This window comes from Salvia hispanica, chromosome 6 (assembly GCF_029641045.1).
Source record: "Salvia hispanica isolate PSC_SH4W2 chromosome 6, Shi_PSC_v1, whole genome shotgun sequence".
NCBI lineage: Eukaryota > Viridiplantae > Streptophyta > Magnoliopsida > Lamiales > Lamiaceae > Salvia > Salvia hispanica.
The window spans coordinates 9755791-9762812 of NC_142697.1; positions in this window are offsets into that span (position 1 = coordinate 9755791).

The following is a 7022-nucleotide window of genomic DNA, read 5'->3' on the forward strand; positions in this document are numbered from 1 at the left end:
AGATCTCTTACTTAGAAGTTGCATTGTCATGTAAGTCATTGTCCTTCTATAAAATAGGTCAATCCAACTCACAAAGCATCTTTTCTCGCTTTAAACAAACTTCGATGACATTCCAGGCTCTCCCATTTCCATATCTAGTCTTTTGTTCAAATGAACTAGGACTTAAGAAAAATGCAGCCTTTATGAATTCGTCATCTATCATGTTACTTTCCTCTAATAGTAACACAACGACTATTATTCTGAAGATTTTCTACTTTTCAGTTAAACCTTCTTATAGTCATTTCTTGTTACTTTAGGCGATGACTTGTGTCAGAAACTATTTAAGTGATCAAAAGATCCTCAAAACATTCTGTCACTTTAGGATATTCCAATCGAATCATCTTGACAGATTCTATTGATATCCATCTTTCATCGTCATTTACTAAGACTTGTCGAGCTACTTAAAGGAAAATAGCTTGACCTTATTCCTCAAAGAGCTTGTCAAGTACATGCATAATGCATTCTCGAACATTCTTCGTGGAATTATGTCGAGGAAATGGAGGACATGAATCATTGAGTATAAACTCAAGGTTTTCAGCGATGAGAAACTTATCCATTTTCGTTTCCGGTCTACATAATTTAGGCATTCGATTTTACTTTCTTTAAGGATCGCAGACAAATATTAAATGACATAATGAAGATTTGGAAAATAAACTTATTATCACATACTCATGCTCAATACATAATCACAAATAACCACAAAACAATTATGTATCTTACAACAGCAAAATTAATAAATTGTATCCTCCTTTGGAGGTTAATACGCATTAAAATTTTGACAATTTTACTGGTCACAACACCGACGCATCAATATCTTCCTCCTTTGGAGGTCAACGCGCCTAATGCTGCCTAAGCACGACCATCAGATTTAGCATTACAGAATTTTATTTCTACAACACACTCCCATAACAATGTTCATGTGCTGATAACAAAACCAAGCTATCTCATAAATTCTGATTGAACCCTGAAACTCGCAGTTCCTTAGGATTATTGTCCCCACTTTGCAGGTGGCAATAATATTGGGAACCACTTTCTAGTTCATTCTATTTATTATGTGAGAAGTCCGCCCTTATGAACTTACTGTTTTCGTAGGATTATTGTCCCTACTTTGTAGGTGGCGATAATATTAGAAAATCAGCTTCACAAAATTTGGCAGTCCAACCGATGGAGATCATATACAACGCACTTGTTGTAATCATCACTTAGATATTTAGTATGGTTTTTGCATAATTATCACATAAACAGATAATCCACGTAAAATAGATAAATACCAAATAAACAGATAAATCCATTTAATGCATGGCATTTAAACACACATGATAATTAACGACAATTATTTAATCTAGTCAAGGGAGAATCAACTAAATAATTAAGTTTTATATTGGATAATAATTATCCAAATTTATTTAGGATTTATCAAGATAGAGTTAACTATCTAAATCCATTTAGGATTATTGTAGATTTTATTTCGATAAAAATCAAATCATACAATTCAAGATAACGTTGATCTAGGATTATCATTATTTAAATCGTACTAGGATATTACTAGATAGAAACATTTCCATCATAATCCATAAGATAAAAATAAAATCCTATCAACCAAGATTTATAAAAATCTTAATTCTATTTAGAATAGACAATCCAGAATACATCAAACATTACTTAGGATTTCTTAGATAAATAAATTTATCTAAATCCAATTAAATAAGGATTTTCTTATATATCATTAACATCCTAATCTTTCTAGGATATAAATCTAAAAGATAAGGATAAATTGGATTAATACTTATTTTAATCCATCTAGGATTTGTCTTAATAGAATAAAATCTATTCAAATCCATAGGTTAAAATAAATTAATATAAATGTTTATCCTAATTCATCTAGGATTTATCTTGGAATAAATCCATACAAATCCATAGAATAAGATAATATTATATTATAATCATTCAAATCTATCCAAGATTTATCTAGGAACAAATCCATATAAATCTATAAGATAAGAATAAAATATTATATTATCACTATCCAAATCCATCTAGAATTTATCTATGAATAAATTCATATAAACTCATAGGATAAGAATAAAATAATATTAGTCATTATCTAAATCCAACTAGGATTTGTCTAGGGATAAATCCACATTAATCCATAGGACATAGATAAAAAATTAGATTGTCATTATCCTAATTTAACTAGGATTCATCTAGGAATTAAATCCCTATAAATCCATAAAATAAGGATAAAATCTATAAATAATCCATGATTTAATACAAAATCAAATCATATATAATATATAAAATCCACAAGATATATTCAAATCTAATTTCCAAAATAATCTTGAATTATTTCCAAAATTAATTCCAAGGGTTAGGAAATCCTAATTTAATTTTGGAAAGTGAAGTCACGAGACGAGACAAAACGACGTTACGCATAGGGAAACCCTAATCTTGCGTTGTCGTACTCCCACTGAACCGCAGCCGCTGCTGGGCTCCCACTCGTCTCGCGAGCTCGACGAGCGTGACGCTTCCGACGCTTATACATCGTCGTCACTCTGCCGGTGCTGCACTGCACGATGCCGACGCTGCTGTCGCTGCGTCGTTGCACCCGCTGCACACCGCTGCTGCTTCCTCTCCGGCGCTGCTGCGTTTCTACTCGTCGCTGCTGCGACGTCGCCTTCGCAGTCGCTGTGACAACAGCTTCCTCCAAGCCCGGATGCTGCCCATGAAGGGCTCCCACTCGAAAAGCTGTCGCCGCCAGAAAAACTGCTGTCTCGATGGCAGATCGCCGCTGCTATCTGTGCAGCTGCGTCGCTGCTGAATTGCCGCTTTTCTCAGCGGCTCCCGCAGGATATCTCCGACGCTGCTGCGTCGATCTCCCAGCTAGCGTTGTCCGTTTCGAGTCCGGGATACTGCCCACCAAGGGCTCCCATTCGAAACGACGCTGCCAACCATTTAGTCGGCCATGGGAGACTAGCTCCAATTCAAATTGCCGTCGGTATTCTTAATGTACGTCTTGATTCAAATTGAATCATGCACATTAAACAATTGGAGACTAAGTAATCATTACATTATGTTTTGATTACATACGTTATTAAACACGCAAATATGTCAACAAATAATTCACGTAATTTGCTAAAATCATCGCATAGGTAATTGACATCTTGCATTCAAACAATTCACGTAACATGAAATTAATCCACATAATCAGAGCTAAAAATTGGCTCTGATACCAATTGCTGGGGTTTGGTGCCCCTTGCACAGCGGAAGACTTGTACAAAACAAATAAATCAGACACGGATCTATTTGACCGATTATGCGATTAATCAATTCACATGTTAAACAAATAATTGCATGCTAGAACGCAAATAATTCATGCTTAAAGAAAGTAAATCCTAAACATGAATTCTACGGTTTAGAGTTACCGATTTGATTCTCCAAAGAATCGTCGATTGCTCGCGCCTTCTCCACGTGATGATCTTCAATACTAGACCACGGATCTTCTCTCTGGTTCCCGAACTGTATCTCGATATCAGGGTGGGCTGATCTTATTAAAATACTAGGACTCGAATAAAGAAGACAGAAGAAATCCTTTTAGAAAAAGGAGTAGAAATCGAAATCTCCTTCAGCTGGAGATTTTCGAAATTTTCGAAAATTTTATGAAATAAAATTGTGATTATTCTGTCTTCTTTATTCTCCTATTTATATTAAGTTCCTTATGGGCCCAGACAGGGATCTATGGAAGGTTTTGGATATGGGCTCGCCCAATTAGCTTTTTACTAATTAAATTGAACCCACAATTTAATACAAGCTTATATTGGAATACTACGAGCAGCCACTACAGAAGTAATATTGAACTCTCCCCATCCAAATCCGAAATTACAAGTAATCCGGGTTTCCACTTTTATTATTTATTTCCCTCGTTTAAGATATAAATGTCCATTAATTAATTAATGTCTGCTATGGACTTAATTAATTAATATCTTATTAATTCCAAGAGTGGACTTAGCAAGAAACATTTATTTATTATTCATAGAGTAATAAAACCCCAACTGGCCAGTTTTCCGAATAATAAAACCTTGTTCGAGCTCCTCTTGAGGACATTATCAAACGAGACTCGCCTCGTGCACGTTTCAACATAATAGCAATCCTAGCACCGCTAGATATTAATCACCACTACCCAATATATCAGGATTATTGGGTTGCGAAAAACCCGCACCATTTGATAAGTCAAAGTAGTACATAATCAATACCGTATGCTCAATGCTAACATATGTAGATTAAGAAATAACATTTTATCAAGACCTAGTCTTTCAGTAGATAGCATAAATACACGTCTTGCTGTTAGATCGGTTCAGTGCTATACCACACCAATGTCATCTTATTTCAATAAGGCTTAGAAATATGCGGACTGACATTGCAACCTTTCACGATAGGTAGTCAAAGCCTATCTAGGTTGTGAAATTCTTCTTTTTCTTTTGCAAAGCATTGCATAGATCTGACCGTGTTACCTTAAAGTGGACGACGCCCACAACCGGTCTACTAAGTAAAAGACTTAGACTTTGTTTACTTCTTATGCATTTAAATGTTTGTACAACATCTTATAAATGCACAAGTAAACACAATGTAATAATAATAGTGATTCTATTCGTGCGAGACTGCCCGAATAATACTGAATCGGGTTAAAAGTGGATTGTAGAGTTTTACGTATACAAGCAAGATTCTATTCGCACGAAACTTGCTCGAAACATGCTTTTCAGTATACCAAACCTAACAAAAGCTGCCACTGGTTGTATCGGCAAACGCTCACCCACTACAGCAACCATTCTTACATCCTCCATATTCTTTGCCATAATTATTGTTTGTGATATAACGGCTTCAGGGCTCAATCTTTCATTATTCAAAACGAATCCACACCTTTTCTTCCACATTCCAGCACCCCACTCCAAAGATGGTGCACCATTTCATCCCACTTCCTGTTTGAAGTTTAGAGCTAATGTTGCGAATCATCGAATCATTTAGGTGGAGGGAAGGATCAAAGAAGCTCTAAAGATCACAAAACTGAAGTAGACCTTCCCAAGTTCTTCTCGCATCCTAACAATCACGAAGCATATGGCGGCTCTCCGTGTACAGACCACACATACCGCTGAGATCATTGGTTGCTATATGCCTCTTCTTCCTTTCTTCATTAACCAGCACACCATTTTTCAAGAAAAGCCAAAAGAAAGTTTTAATTCATTGTGGCCCATACCAATTCCAAATTCTCGCCCACGGTAAGTAATTTACTGATTCATGCACTCTCGCTAGAGTGTTATATGTTGTTTTTACTGTGAAGTCTCCAGTCGACGAAGGTCCCCAAAAAGCTACATCATCTTCTTCCATTACGCTTGGAGGTGCGGTAGCAGCAACAATACTAGCTACCTCGGCTGGAATAAATCGCTCAAACATATCCCACGCCCATCCTACGCTATCAACGAAAAATCCACGGTCTTGTACATTAAATGATCGGGTATGACACTCACTGCCACTTCTGAGAGAGAGCTCCTCATGTTCGGCCCCCAACGATGAATCCAAAACAAGACTTTTGTGCTTGATCTTATTGCCCTCATAAAATTTCTACACATATCAGGCCAAGTGTTACATATTAAACGCCAAAGGGGAGTACATACACAGGGAGCTATAGGGTCAAAACCTGAATAAAGATCAAATTTATACTAAGAATAAAGAATGCTCCCCCATAAGGAGTTTGTGTTGTTAAACATCTCCCAACAAACCTTCATACCAAAAGCATTATTCACCAAATGAAGATTCTCAATCCTAACCCGTCTTCTTCTCTTGGGCAGTTCACTGCATCCCATGCCACTGATAAGGCTAATTTCATGCATTGGTTATGAGGTTAATTCAAACAATTTCTTGGGTCTAACAAAGCTTTTAAGTCAGGTATGTAGAAGAAATCGCCAGATCCAGGAAGGAAGGAAGAAAATCACCTATAGAAGGAGTTTGGCGAGAAAGTGAGCAGAAAAGGAAAAAATTGCCAGACGGGGGAGATTGCTAGATAGAGGACAAAGAAGGGAATTCAAGAAGATTCTAGAAGATCACCTCCACGTGTATAAATAAAGAGCACGCAACACACAAAAAAAGGGGGACATCATCTCTCACATTTTTCCTCTTAGCTCACTTTTCACAAACTTCTACACATACACTTGGGGGATATCGGAAATTCAGGGGGTTGGGGTTTGTCTTTTGAGTTACCGTTGTGTACCACCGTCTTCACGTGAGGCGAAGAAACAATTTACCCCTTTCGTTTTAATTTCTGCCCTGAATTTTCCCGAGTCTTCGCTGTTCGAAGCTCGACGTTTATTTTGTTGCTGAAACCTTGTTGAATTCTGAATCGTTAGCCATGGAAGTTTATGTTCTGTTTTTGTTTTATATTTGCGTTGATTGTTGCTTTGCTTTGGATGTTTTTTGCTCTTGATTTGTTTTGTTGAAGTAGGATTGTGTTGGAATTGTAGTTGATCGGTTGGATTTGGTTAGATCGGAGTGATCGGAGATGAAATTTGCTAAGGTTTGTGGTGGATGGCTTGGATCCAGAGCGGATGAAGCGTCTGATGTTATCTGTTGAATTCTGCATGTGTTTTGAAGTTTAGCTCCTGTTTTCTCATTTACCTCGTCTAGTGGTAGTAGATCTGTTCTATCTTCTTAGGTAATCGTAATTTGATTGTTCAATTCAACATGCTCTGTTCCGATTTGATGTTATACTCAGTTTTCTGCATTTGTGATCATGGATCATTGGTGAAGATGAAACTAGTTGTTAGTTAAATTCATAGTTAGTTATTTGCAGCCTTTCATTCGTACCTTTGCCGGTTTTGGAAATGGTCCCCACAGTCTGTTATTAGTCGGTCTAGTCATTTTAGGAAAGTTGTTGACTTGGTCAGGTAAATTTCGTCGTTGAAGTATTCCTCTGTTTAAATCTTTGTTTTCGTCAT